Source organism: Myotis yumanensis, unplaced genomic scaffold (genome assembly GCF_028538775.1).
Source record: "Myotis yumanensis isolate MYYU_CA2020_CCGP unplaced genomic scaffold, mMyoYum1.0.hap1 SCAF_10, whole genome shotgun sequence".
NCBI lineage: Eukaryota > Metazoa > Chordata > Mammalia > Chiroptera > Vespertilionidae > Myotis > Myotis yumanensis.
This window is the reverse complement of record NW_027223761.1, coordinates 51,496,606-51,510,124: the sequence shown is the minus strand read 5'-3', so window position 1 is coordinate 51,510,124 and position 13,519 is coordinate 51,496,606. Positions and strand designations below refer to the sequence as shown.

Below are 13,519 nucleotides of genomic sequence, written 5' to 3'. Positions count from 1 at the left end.
ACTGTGCGACCTCGGACAGGTTTTCTCCCCTCTCTGGGCCTCACTTCTCTTCTCTCATCTGTGCAATGAACGAGGTGGGCTAAAGAGTGGTTTCAAACTATGCTTGATGAAGCCTTAGAGTCCCAAAGAGGGGTTCTTAGGGGCTGCTTTGGGGGAAGGGGCAGTAGAAGGTAGACTGGACAGATAGAAGTGACACCCCACTCTTTTCAGTCAGAATGGCCCTACTGGAATCTGTTTCACACTCTGGGTTTCTTCATAAGCAGGTGATATGCACAATGATAATGAAAATAAATACTGAGCCCTCACACGTTGCTGGGCAGATTATATGTGATAATTCATATGAAATGCTTAGCGCAATAACCCTGTCTAGTACTTGTATCTCAGTTTTACAGATGAGGAAACTAAGGCGCTGAGCCATTACATAACTTATTTAGAGTCTGATCTGTGATACAAATGCTTGTAGTGAGGCCCCTGAATCTTCACTTTTAACCCTCCTTTGATTAATCGTACAGATGCTTTGTATTAAACTGACAGGCTCGTGGGGGCTCAACTTTGTACTATCACTGTTCCCTCGAGTGCCTTGTGGGTTATTGAAGGAGAGAATGCACATGAGATGCTTAACAAAGTACATGGCTTATGGTAAAGGCTCAATAGTCATTAGCCATTATTATGATTATTAGCATTTTCACTTCATGTGAAGACTGATTCCACTTCTAAAATGTGTTCAGGAAGAACTGGAGTAGCTGATTCTTAAAGACCTTCCAGCCCTGGCATCACCTTCTCAAAGGGAGGGATGGTGCTGTGGGGGCGCAGCACCTCGCTTACTGGGAGATGCTGGCCAGTAAAGACATTTCTGCCAGTTTTTACAAAATGAGAAAAAGGACAAGCTATTGAGATTTCATCAAGTTCACTTTATTTCATTTAAAGGATTGTCCTTGAATCAGAGATGACAACCCATCTAACAGTAAAAATGTGTGGTGATTTTTGAACACTCGCTATGTCCCGTACACCTTACACAATGTTCTCATTTAATCTCCACAACATCTCCATATCATTGAGGAAACTGAGGCCCAACACTGTCACCTAATTGTCTCAGGTCCACAGCTGGAACTCACATTGAAGACCTTGGGAAACCAGAGCTCTGTGCTCTTGACCAATATGCTGTCTGTCCTAACAGCTTTATTGAGATAATAGAGGCCTGGTGCACAAAATTCATGCACTTGGGGGGTGGGAGGAGGTCACAGGCTAGGCCGAGGGACCCCACTGGTGCAGGATTGGGGTCAGGGAGGGATATGGGAAGTTGGCAAGCCGGGGAGGGATTGCAGGAGGGCTCCCATCTCGCTCAGTCCCAATCCACCGGACCCCAGCAGCAGGCTAATTTACCAGTCGACTGTCTGCCCCATGGTGGTCAGTGCACATCATAGCCAGCAGTTAAGCAGTCTTAGCATATCATTAGCATATTACGCTTTGATTGGTTGAATGGCCGACCAGACTACTAGACATTTATCATATTAGGCTTTTATTATATAGGATAGTATTCCATTGTGTAGATGTTCCACAGTTTTCTAATCCACTCATCTGCTGATGGGCATTTAGGCTGTTTCCAAATCTTAGCTATGGTAAATTGTGCTGCTATGAACATAGGGGTGCATATATTCTTTCTGATTGGTGTTTCTGATTTCTTGGGACATATTCCTAGAAGTGGTATTACGGCTCAAATGGAAGTTCCATTTTTAATTTTTTTAGGAAACGCCATACTGTTTTCTATAATGGCTGTACCAGTCTGCGTTCCTACCAGCAGTGAAGGAGTGTTCCTTTTTCTCCACATCCTCTCTAGCACTTGTCGTTTGTTGATTTATTGATGATAGCCATTCTGACAGGTGTGACATGATACCACATTGTTGTTTTAATTTTGCATCTCTCAGATGATTAGTGACTCTGAGTATATTTTTATATGTCTCTTGGTCTTCTGTATGTCATCTTTATAAAAGTATCTATTTTGGTTCATTAGCCATTATTTAATTGGGTTGTTTAACTTCCTTTTGTTAAGTTGTATGAATTCCCTGAGGAAGTCTTGGCAACAAAGGATGGGACCTAGACTCCTGGACTAGAGAGGAGTCCAACACAATCCAAAACAAATGGCCCCTGCCTATTTCTTACTCCTACTATGAGTTTCTTTATAAAAACATTTTGTCTTTATTGTTGAAAGTGTTACAGATGTCCCTCCTCTTTCCCCCTAATGACTGCCTCCATCCCAGATCTGCCACTCCCAGGCCTTCACCACACTATTGTCTATCTATGTTCATGGGCTGTGCATATATGTATGTAAGTTCCCTGGTTAATCTCTCCCCAACAACCCCTCGCCCCTTCCCTCTGAGATTCTTCAGTCTGTTCCATGTTTCTATGTCTCTGGATCTATTTTGTTCATCAGTTTATTTTGCTCATTGGATTCCACATATGAGTGAGATCATGTGCTATTTGTCTTTCTCTGACTGACTTATTTCACTCAGCTTAGCCCCAAGCAGTGATACATGGAGTAATGTGGTGAATAGAAGTAATGACCATCTGCCTATCTCCTATACTTTTTTATATTTCCCAGGAAAATTGGATCAGAGGAAGGAGCCCATCCCAGAATAAACTCACCCCTGTGGGGTGTCAAGGGGATAAATGTGGGTCATTACCTGCCATTTTCAGCATAATAAATGTATCACTGTAGAAGGAGCCATGTTGGAATGCACAGCGATACAGGCCACTGTCAGAGGATTGGACATTGAGGATGCTCAGGATCACAACCCCCTTATACATATAGTCTGTCACAAGCTCTGTCCTTCCAGCATACTCCTCATGGGCTTCCTCAGGCTTGTCCCTCCCATCCTCATACAGGTGCACCACCTGGGAGGGTAGGAATCGAGTCCAGCTTATTTTCATATTTTTAACACTTTGAGGAGGCAAGAGTAGGCAGGGCAGCTCAGCGTCACCACCCAGGATGCTCACCACGGGTTCAGGGGGCCCCTGGACTCGGAATGCTCCTGAAGAGAGAACAGAGATGGAGTCAGGATGGGCTGGGAGCAGGATTTGTGCAGATGAAGGCAGGTTGATTACACACATGATTGGCTATTTTCATCCTAACAAAGTCCTAGGAACAAATTCTGAAAATAGTTGCTGGATCTTGGAAAAAGAAGGTCTGTTTTCGGACATGGGCATACACACAAAGCTAGGAAGGAGCTGGAAATGTTGGACGGAGGAGGTGTAGGCCTGGCTAAGGTGAGGTATGCAAAGGACTCAGGGCAGAAATATTGAGGAGGCACTCCCTTTCTGGATTTTAGGGTCAGCAAGACCTGAGAGGACATGCCTCTTTAAATTTTGGGCCATAGGTTCCTCACTTAACTTAGGGAGGGATCTGAGGAATGTGACTGCAGGAGAAGGGAAATAGACATGCTAGCTCCTTCAGGTCAGGTTCTGTCCTTGTCTGTGGAGAGAGGGATCACACAGGAACTGATGGCTCTGGATGGATAGTGGACAACTGTGCTGAGAAAGCATCTGAAGCAGCTCAGTGGTAAAAATGTTTGAAAATCATTAATGTTTTCCATGAGCTTGGGATGAGAAAATGAGGGCATACAAGCTAATTTTTGCCAATCTTATTCTACATTATCTTAAGGTCCTAAGAACTTATGCTTCTTTATCTTACTTTTTCTCTCAACCTTTGCTCCATCTTAAGCACATTTTTACTCAGGTGTACACACACACACACACACACACACACACACACACACACCCACACACACCAGCAGGCGTGGACAAAGAGATATGAGTAAAAATGCCTAGTAAACTGCCTGCTACTTAGTAAGTAGAATAGCTGAACTTCTTTACTTTTTCCCGGATCTCACAGCATTTGTATTTTTGTCGAAAATTTCCTTTCAGCTTTCTACCCTTTTTCTTTTTCTTTCCCTTACATATCAGAGAATCAGAGGCTCTTACAAGAATTCCAAACTGAAACAATCTGGAGGCAAAGGTAGAGTGAGATGAGGCTGCTATGATACATTGTAGAAACTCGCTGCCTCCTGGGGTGGTGACTGATGCAGGGTGATGCCAATGTGTTTTGCTGATGACTCATTGGAAGTGGAGGGAAACATTGCGATGAGCAGAGAGATAAAAAGGGAACTCTGAGACATAAGTCAAGGGGCAGAGAAAGGAAGGAATGCAGGAATCTCACTCTTGGACAGGTAAGGGGCACATCTCATCTATGTGGGAGAGTGAGGGAAAGACTAAGGTTCTTGCTCCTTTCTCTATAAGTGCTGGAATGCTTGATTTTTAGGACTTTGCAGGACACTCATGGGTCCAGCCACCTTCTACATACTGATGACTCACTGTCAAATGTACATATTCTGTACATAATGTCTGGTGACTCAGTGGTAGGACCCTGCTTCTTGAAAGACCAGGATCTTAGGGGCCCTTCTACCTTGGATCAGCAGAAAATCAGGTGGCCTCTATTTTCCCACCTCACTTCCGCCCGCCCCGAGACTGGCCAAGGCCAGCTTCTGATGTCCCCTTCTAGAACATGTAAATTAGTAGTAGTAGTGAGGAAGGGGCTGCAACACACTTCAACAATTACTAAAACTTGGAATTTGTTGGCCGTGGCTATGAAGTTAGTTGCCCAGGTCCCTGGTCTCAGAGATCTTGATGTTCAGGGATTCTCTAGGAAGAGCTGGCCCGAAGAACGGAGGGAAAGACATTCCAAAGGCCATGCTCTCATGAAGTGGAGCGGAATATGCTTTATATGTGGGGAATGGATCCTGAGCTGGTAGAGACATGTGGTATATAATTGTGCAGGGTCTTAGGGACCATGGAAGCACTGCAGAGATGGAGCATATATCACTTCTCCATGGAGTAGGCAGCATTTCTCAATCTGTTTTATATCATGGCACACAGAAAAATTGATGTTATTTTTTGGAGCACACTATAGTAAACCGGAAGGGGATTAGCCTGTATGGACTTAATGGAAAAAAAATGACATTATCTGAAATTACATAATTATAAGAGAACGAAATACAAATATTAATAAATATGTTGAATATAAATTTTAGAAGGAATACACCTAGAAATCTTGAATTCTTATGATTTTTGAAGATTCTTCAATAAATGTAGCTTTTTGATTTTTGGTTGTGTACTTGAAATAACTATAGATAATTATCAATGTTCAGTTATAACAATCAGTAATGATCTCTTCAATTTCTTGATTTTCTTGACAGTCACCATTGGTGAGATATTTTAGTTGAATAAGTAGGTAATACAAATTTTAAAATCTTTTTCATTTCCTTTCTTTTAAATTATATTTAAGAACCTAACAGCTCTTTCTTTTCTTTCATTTACAAATGTAATGTTGAAATTTTAAAAAATGTGAATGGGTTTAAAATTCAATTGAACATTTTCTCATCCAATGTTTCAAAATAAGTTTTCCTTTGTAGAAAGTGCATGCAATTTTAAGATAATCACCTTGCAGATAGGTTGCACATATCAACAGCAAACTGACAAAACATATCTGATATAAATGAGAACAGAGTTTGGGTGCTGCTGCTTTGAGCTCCACCAGGAACACCTGCCTGGCCTCTTTGTTCCTCCCATTCTCTTCAGGTAGGGCCACATATGGGTTTCTTGCTCATCTGCATTTTGAAATCTTCCTATTGATCTATGGGATCATTTTTCTGAAGGGCAGCAGCATTCAGTGCAGTGGATGAAGACTAAATCTAGGCATTTGATCAAGCAGAGTGTGTAGTTGCTGACACCAAACAGACCTTGTCAGAAGTTGCTCTTCCCATTTGCTGCTCATCTTGCAAAACCATCTGAAGGATCCAACTGGTGGGGAAATTGTTATAAGACATGCTTAAGGATGAAATATGAAGTCTTACTGGTATCTGTACTGGTACAAGTACCTCCAACTAAGTGGGGGCCTATTTCCAAATCTCTTGAAAATGTAGGAAGTAACAGGTTAGGGATAAAATTTTATGGCAACTGTTTCACTTGAGCTAGAGAAACTTATCTGCCCCTCCTCCCTGACATATCACAGAAGCAGTTCCCCCCAATGGCAGGGAGGGGCCACTGTGTAATCAATGCAGAGACCTAGGAATCTTTGGAGAGAGCTGATAAAGGGGCAGAGGTTCTTAGCAAAGCGTTCGAGGCTATTAGTGCTGAACTCTTCAAATAGCTCATTCTAACCAAAACCTCTTTATGGAAACTCATTTTAAAGTTAAAATATCCAGGCTTATGCCAAGTGCACCCAGCCTTCCCTCACTGTGGCGCTTGGTCCTTGGTGCGCCCCTATGATCGATGGGGACGGTTCGCCTGGCAGACAGATTTAACCTATTGGAATTAATAATGGCAGCCAGACTCAGCTTTGAACAAAGAAAATTCATCCTAAAATGCTACTGGAAGTTTGAAAACGCAGTCGAAGTACAAAGACAATTTATGAGGGAGTTTCAAACAGGTCCCCCTACGAGACTTACCATCACTTGAATTAGAGATAAGTTTGAGGTCGTTGGAACTAATATTCAGAATGTTCACAAAAAGCATTCCGGAAGACCACAGCCATTGATGAGCCCCACAAAGCAAGAAAGAGTACTGGAAATGTATCACCAAAGTCCAAGAAAATCTGTGTGGCAAACAAGTCGTGATGTAGAAATTTCAAAATTGTCCATTGTATTTTAAAGCTCTGCCACTGGAAAAGTGACTTCCAAGGTTAGTCCATGTAACCAATGAAGATGATCGGACCTAAGAGTGGAGTATTGTGAATGGAATTGGCAAGATGTGTAGAAGATGCACACTTTCCAGCAAAGATCGAATAAAGTCATGAAGCTACATTTAAATTAAATGGTTCGATTAACCACTACAGTTGTACCTATTGGGGACCTGAGAATCCACATGTTATGGTGGAGCATTGCTGGGGCTGACCAGCAGACCCTGAGCGATGGATGAACAGATTACTCTGACACAGGTTTCTGTGAAAGAGAGGGCTAAAAGAATATTTTACTTCAGTAGTAAAAGCAGTCCTGTTCACCTGCCTCTGCCTCCTTTGCTTTTTGTTGTAACAACAGCTTGAACTCAAATTAATCTGTAGATACAATCAGTAGGGCAAGTGTCCTTGAGTAAGTATATGCTTCTACAAGGTCAGGTCTTTAAAGACTAAACTTAGAGATTCTAGCAAAACACCCCAGGGATGGGACTTGTTTAGAAAAATCAAGGTAGGGGCTGTCGCCTGAGGCAAGGTCCCCTCAGAGGCCTCTGATCTTTCAGAGAATCCTCCTTACAGACATTCCAACAAAGTCCCGTGCTTCCCACATCTCTTCTTTTTTTGTTTTTGTTTTGCTGGCTGTGGAAGACAGAGGGAGGCAGTGAACTTTCTGCTTTGGAAGGTTGGGGTTTGCGAAGTGTGTTTTATTGCTGGAGTTTTGATTTTGTAGACTATAAGAAAAACAAAGAGAATTATAATGACAGCAATGGTTAGTTCAATTAGGTTTTAATTGATTTTAGGAAACCATGTGGTGTGGTTTATTTATTTTAATTGTTTTTTTATTGTATTTTAACCAGTAGTCTGTTTTTTATGTTTATTGATAGCAAGTAAGGATTTTGCCTTCATAATATGTTTATTTTTTAGCAAAGTTATTATGAAAGACTTTTTATAGATGTTTTTTAATATTAATTTAATGATGGTGACTATTGTTTTATTTTAAAGGGGTGATATGTATATGTGCTTATGTTTTTAATTGCAATTAAGCACTTGCCTGCATGATATAGCATTTTGTGTTTTTTTAAAAATTATATTTAATGGCTGCCTTTATTGCTTGTAGTTTAGCTAATATTTTTTTATTTATGTGCTGTTGAATAGTGAATTTTTAGTTATATTATCTGCCATATTGTCTACAAATGTGGCCATTTGCAAAGATTTAGAAAGGGTCACCACTGTGAGGCTGGCAGTAGTAAGAATAACAACAGCCAAGATAATGGCTGCAATGAGTGTTCCCAAAAATCTTTTGGGCCGTAATTGGCTTAATGCTTTTTGTAAGACTTTGATAGCTGATGAGCCTTGCCATTTTTTGGTGAGATTAACAGGTATTAGGATTTTTGTTTGTTTTTTAAGTACCATAATAGTGCTGATGTTTGATGAAGTAATACTTTGGGTGGTAAAAAATAATTAAAATATCCAATACATTTTCTCTACTAGTTCCTTTGTACTTCTTCCATGCCACACGTGATATAGTTCTGGTGGATTCAAAGGAAATGGTTTTGATAAAAGGAAAACAGGAACAATACTGCTTGTTCTATGAAGTCTCAGGAGGAGCTGGAGGATGACAGCAGTTTGGGGTTCTCTTAGGCAACTCTCAAGCACAGCAGCTGTAATGAGGGGCCTTACTTTCTAAGAGAAGGGATGAGTACTTTTCCAGCTGTCAATCATACTTTGCTGGATCAGTCTGATATTCTTGGTAAATTCCTTCAGGGATTTCACTTGGTTCACCTTGGCTACTTCCTCAGGCTACACTGAAATCACCAGCTAGTGATTTCATTTTAGTCTCTCCCACCACCTTGAGTCTCCTCCCCACCCCCCGACAAGCATTTATAGTTATAATTTTCATCTCTGAAAGTGAGAATCATAGCTCTTGATTATCAACCCCTCTGTGAAGCCAAGTTCTCACCTCTGTTTACATGCTTTCTCCTACATGAATGCCTCCTGCAACCCTCTCCAGCACTATGCTGGGCACTCCCTCCACATGGACTCTTCTTTACCTTGTGTGGGCTCTGCCATGTCCTACCCATTCCTCACTGTGCTCTGGCTCTGACACTCATCAGAGAACTCCCTCCCCGCCCCCCCCCCCCCCCATGGACTTTCACCTCCCCCATATCCAGCTGCCTCCAGGGATTGGCATCCCTTTCCTGCTTGGGCTCTGATCTCTTACAGTGGGCCACCTCAGTTCTACTCCTACACACTGTTCCTCTGACTGCCAATACAGTTATCAATTTTGCTCTGCCTACCTCAACAGTTTAAGACTGGGTTTTTCAGGAAAACAAAAGGAAGGGAAGGGAAGGGAAGGGAAGGGAAGGGAAGGAAAATGAAAAAATAAAAAAGGAATGGGAGAGGAGGGAAAGGCTATTCCTGCTTTTTAAAATAAAAGAAGGATGAAATTATCACAATTATTTTACTCTAACCTCTACTGTTCTACCTCCCCACCCCTTTCCCTCCTCCTGGCCTCTTTTATCCCACTTTCCTGTCAAGAAGCACAGCTCTCTCCATCCACACCTCCTCTGTGGAGTAGAACCTTTCACAGAACACTAACTTGGTCTTTTCTTCAAATTGCCTCCTCCTCCAACTTTGGACTGACTCCATAGGCAGGGCTTCCAGACTTACCTTTATTTGTGCTGTGGAGCTGGGTCTCTTCCTGTTCTGTGGTAGCTCTGATTAAGGACTTTTCTCTCAGGAGCTCAGGGCTGGGAGCTGGAGGCGGTCTGGGTTAGAGGAAGGAGGTGCAGAGGTGCTGAAAGAAAGGAACTTCATGAGACTGAGGTTCATTCTCTGATGGAATTTGAACTTGGGCTGGGACTATATGTGTGGCATATCTACGATAGGAACAAGTATTAAATTCCACAAAACAATACTGTGAGGTCTTTTATCATCTCTACTTTAGAATATGAAACTGATAACCAGATATATATCTTGGTAAAGGTCATGAACAAAGAGTGCATATAATTAGATAGATTGATTTCCTACAAATTAATGATTAACATCATCAACTGAATCTGAAATGCTGTCTACCAACCACACAAGTTTCCTTGAACATGCTCTACATCCACTTACATACCTTTTCTTTCTTCTCAATCCTCCAACCTCATCCTGTAAGTCTTTTCAACTGCCTCATTTTATTGACCAAAGAAGCCACTGGATGAAAATCTTTTCATCTCCTGTACATCAGATCTAAATACCTATACCCACTCTCCCCAAAACAAAGCCAAACTTCATCTATCTTTAATTTCCTCCTTTTCTGTTGTAATGGAGAACGTAGTTTTCTACCTTCATGCCCTAGGACTTCCTATCATTTTGTGAACTAATAATTTGTGTATTAAATTCTATTCTTCTAAAAGCCTGTAGAGATTTTCCCATTTTCTATATTTTATACTGACTGTTACACTCAAGTCCCAGTTTTCTCATCTGTTAAATGGGTTCAGTAATAATAACTGCAACACCAGGGAGAGATGGGTCCTTGCTTGGGTTCCACACTTTAGAGGCCTCACATGTCACAAATTCATACAAAATGCATTTATTAAGAAAATGTAGACAACACTTTCACATGGTATTCAGTGCTCAGTACAATGTGTATCCTCAAACTTCCATTCTCATAATTAACCAGTATTCAGGCCCAGGGAAACATACCTCCATATTTTTGTTCTACGTCCTCAGAACTAAACTGTATGTGAATGTAGTGAAAGTTTATGGTTTGTATTGTAGATTTTTTTTTTGTGTGTGTGTGTTTGTGTTTGACAATTTCAAATACAGTTTGATTTAAGACATTCCACTTACACTACAGTGCCCAGAAAGAGCAAGGTTATTTCCTTTCTCTGTGCACATGTTCCATATTCATGTATTGAGAATTCTAGTTACTTATGGTAGCAGTTCAGCCTTAAAAGTGCCATGGAATTTGCTATAAACTTTGGTCTTTCGATACTTTGTATGGAACAACAACTAAATGCATGTTCAGGTTGGCATGATGCACCTCTTCTTTGGTGGGCCCAGAAGAGGAACCACCAAGTGAAAGAGTTCAATCACTTGAGAAGCCCCAGGCATTTCTCCTGGCTTACCTCCTGCACTCTGGGACAGCTTGAGAATCATAGGGCTGCAGACTTTCTCCAACTCTTTCTGCAGATACTCAAATTCTTCCTATTTTGCACTCTGATTCCTATCAAGGCAGTTGAGTATCCTATATAATAACCCTGTATAATAAAGAGGTAACATGCAAATTGACCATCACACCAACACACAAGATGGCCCCCCCATGTGGACACAAGAGGGCCGCCACAAGATGGCCAGCAGGGGAGGGCAGTTGTGGGTGATCAGACGTGCAGGGGAGGGCAATTGGGGGTGACCAGGCCTGCAGGGGAGGGCAGTTGGAGGTGACTAGGCCCTACAGGGGAGGGCAGTTGGGGGCAACCAGGCTGGCAAGGGAGGGCAGTTAGGGGTGACTGGACCAGCCTAGAAGGGCAGTTGGGGGTGACCAGGATGGCAGGGAAGGGCAGTTAGGGGCAATTGGACCCATAGGGGAGCAGTTAGGCATTGATAAGGCTGGCAGGGGAGTGGTTAGGGGGTGATCAGGCTGGCAGGCAGAAGTGGTTAGGGGCAATCAGGCAGGCAGGCAGGCGAGCAGTTGGGAGCCAGCAGTCCTGGATCGTGAGAGGTATGTCTGACTGCCTGTTTAGGCCCAATCCCACCAGGATCGGGCCTAAATGGGCAGTTGGACATCCCTCGAGGGGTCCCAGATTGGAGAGGGTGCAGGCTGGAGTGAGGGACATGCCCCCCCGCCCCCCCCCCCACACACAAATTTTGTGCACCAGGCCTCTAGTTTTATTACAGTTGACAAGAATCTTCTGTTTATCCTCATCATTGAGCTTAACTTGAGGTTTCTCATCTTTGGCAGTTGCTTTTATTGTTGATTGTAAAGAATTTAAGGGAATTTTGGGAAGATACCTTGTGCCATCGCTTCTCATATTCAGCTTTGTATGTCACTGCTTCTTGGCCGCATGTGTTTGCTTTCTTCCTTGGTCAAATGGTTCTTGTGGTTAGTGATGGTAATCTTGTTCTCTTTTTCTGTACTTTTATGCATCAAAGACATTGAAAGTGCCATTGGCATCAAGATCAAAAGTCATTTCAATCTGAGGAACACCATGAAGTGCAGGTGGTATATCTGTGAGTTCAAACTTGTCAAGTAGGTTGTTATCTGTGGTTATGGTGCATTTGTATTCATAATCCTGAATGAGCACACCTGGCTGGTGGTCAGAGTAGGTAGTGAAGGTCTGCATCTGCTTGGATGGATTGATAGTGTTGTGCTTGATAAGGACAGTCATGACTCTGCCAGCAGTTTCAAAGCCAAGAGAAAGAGGAGTGACGCCCAAGACTTGCAAATCTCTAATGTTTTCCGAGTTGTCTCCAGATAGGATGGCTACCTGGACCTCTGCACAGCAAGCTACAGCCTCATGAAGGTTAATACTCTTACGCAGTTTCTTTCTGTTGAAGAAGTCATGTAGAAGTTTCTGAATCTTGAGAATATGAGTAGAATTACCCAGCAGAACATTATTATGGATCTGGTACTTGTCTAGCTTTGCATCCCGAAGGGCTTTCTGTACAATGTCCAGTGTGCCACAGAATAAGTGAGCATTCAATTCTTAAACTTGGGCATTGGCAATGGAAGGAAAGAAGTTGTTTCCTCATAGAGTCACTCAACCTCAATACTGGCCTGGATGCTGGACGAGAGAGTACCCTTAGCATGTTCACAAGCAGTACAGGGATGATGGTCAGCTCTTTTGTTCTCACTGATATTCTTCTTATGCTTGCACTTGAACTCTGCCACAAAATGTTTCACCATTCGATTGTAGCAGTCCTTTGCACCTAAGTGGCTGTCTCCAACTGTAGATATAATCTCAAAGATAAGACTCCATCTTCAATGGTGAGGTTTGACCATCAAAACTGCCACCCCTCACTCAAAGATCAGCTCATTTCTTTCAGTTCTAACCTTTAGGTTTAAGCTATAAGCAAAAGCAACAGCAGTTGGATCCATGGCTTTGTCCAGAAGAACATCTGGAAGGTTTCCTGGAAGGTCTCCCAGTTTAATTAGCATATTACTCTTTTATTAGTATAGATATATTTGTCTATAAATATGGTTATGATTGCAGATATTAGTAGGACCAGGTAAAATTTTATAGAATGGGCCTTTTATTACAGATGGTTTGCCATGTATGCATTTTTTCTAAAGAAGTAAAAATTACTTTAAAAAATGTTTCAGGAAGACTTTGAGAAATTTACAGTATCTGCTTTTCTTCCAAGAAAGTCGTCACTTTTATGCCAGAGTGAGAATTATTTGTATGCTTTGTATGTCAGCATTGGGCCACTGTGAGTGGGGGGCACTTAGCTTGACTTGAGAGTAATTATCTTGCTCACTGGCTGGAGGGAGGGTGTGTGGCAGAGGAGATAAATACTCGGTTCTGGATTATTCATAGATTGCTGACTTTCTGGATTGATTGTGCAAGCCCCTCCTTTTATTGATGTCCACCTTCTATTGACAGACATCTACCCTGGGAGAGAAATGAGATGAAACTCTCTTTCTTTTCATTGTAAAAAGCATTTGAATTCCTAAGGTGTGATAAGGCCACCCAGCCATCCACAGTCAAGGTACACATTTTCATGGAGGATGTTCCCACTCTTGAATAAATGAAAACAATTTTTTTCTTTTAATTTAAACTTTCTTCTATAACTGTTTTCTTGTTACTT

General features: G+C 42.0%; 1 long non-coding RNA gene and 1 pseudogene across 3 annotated transcripts; both read right to left on the bottom strand.

The window, feature by feature from the left end:
• Positions 1-906: 906 nt before the first annotated feature.
• LOC139017387 (uncharacterized) lies at positions 907-9,533 on the bottom strand. 3 transcript variants are annotated; one of them, XR_011472852.1, is made up of 4 exons: positions 9,395-9,533; positions 6,501-6,646; positions 5,793-5,853; positions 907-3,029 (listed from the first exon to the last, which is right to left on the bottom strand). It is a non-coding gene; the product is annotated as an uncharacterized lncRNA (long non-coding RNA). The 3 variants fall into 3 exon arrangements; XR_011472853.1 differs by lacking the exon at positions 5,793-5,853 and having other exon boundaries at positions 6,501-6,765; XR_011472851.1 differs by lacking the exon at positions 5,793-5,853.
• Positions 9,534-10,682: 1,149 nt separating this feature from the next.
• On the bottom strand, positions 10,683-12,869 carry LOC139018463 (heat shock cognate 71 kDa protein pseudogene; annotated as a pseudogene).
• Between the last annotated feature and the right edge of the window lie 650 nt (positions 12,870-13,519).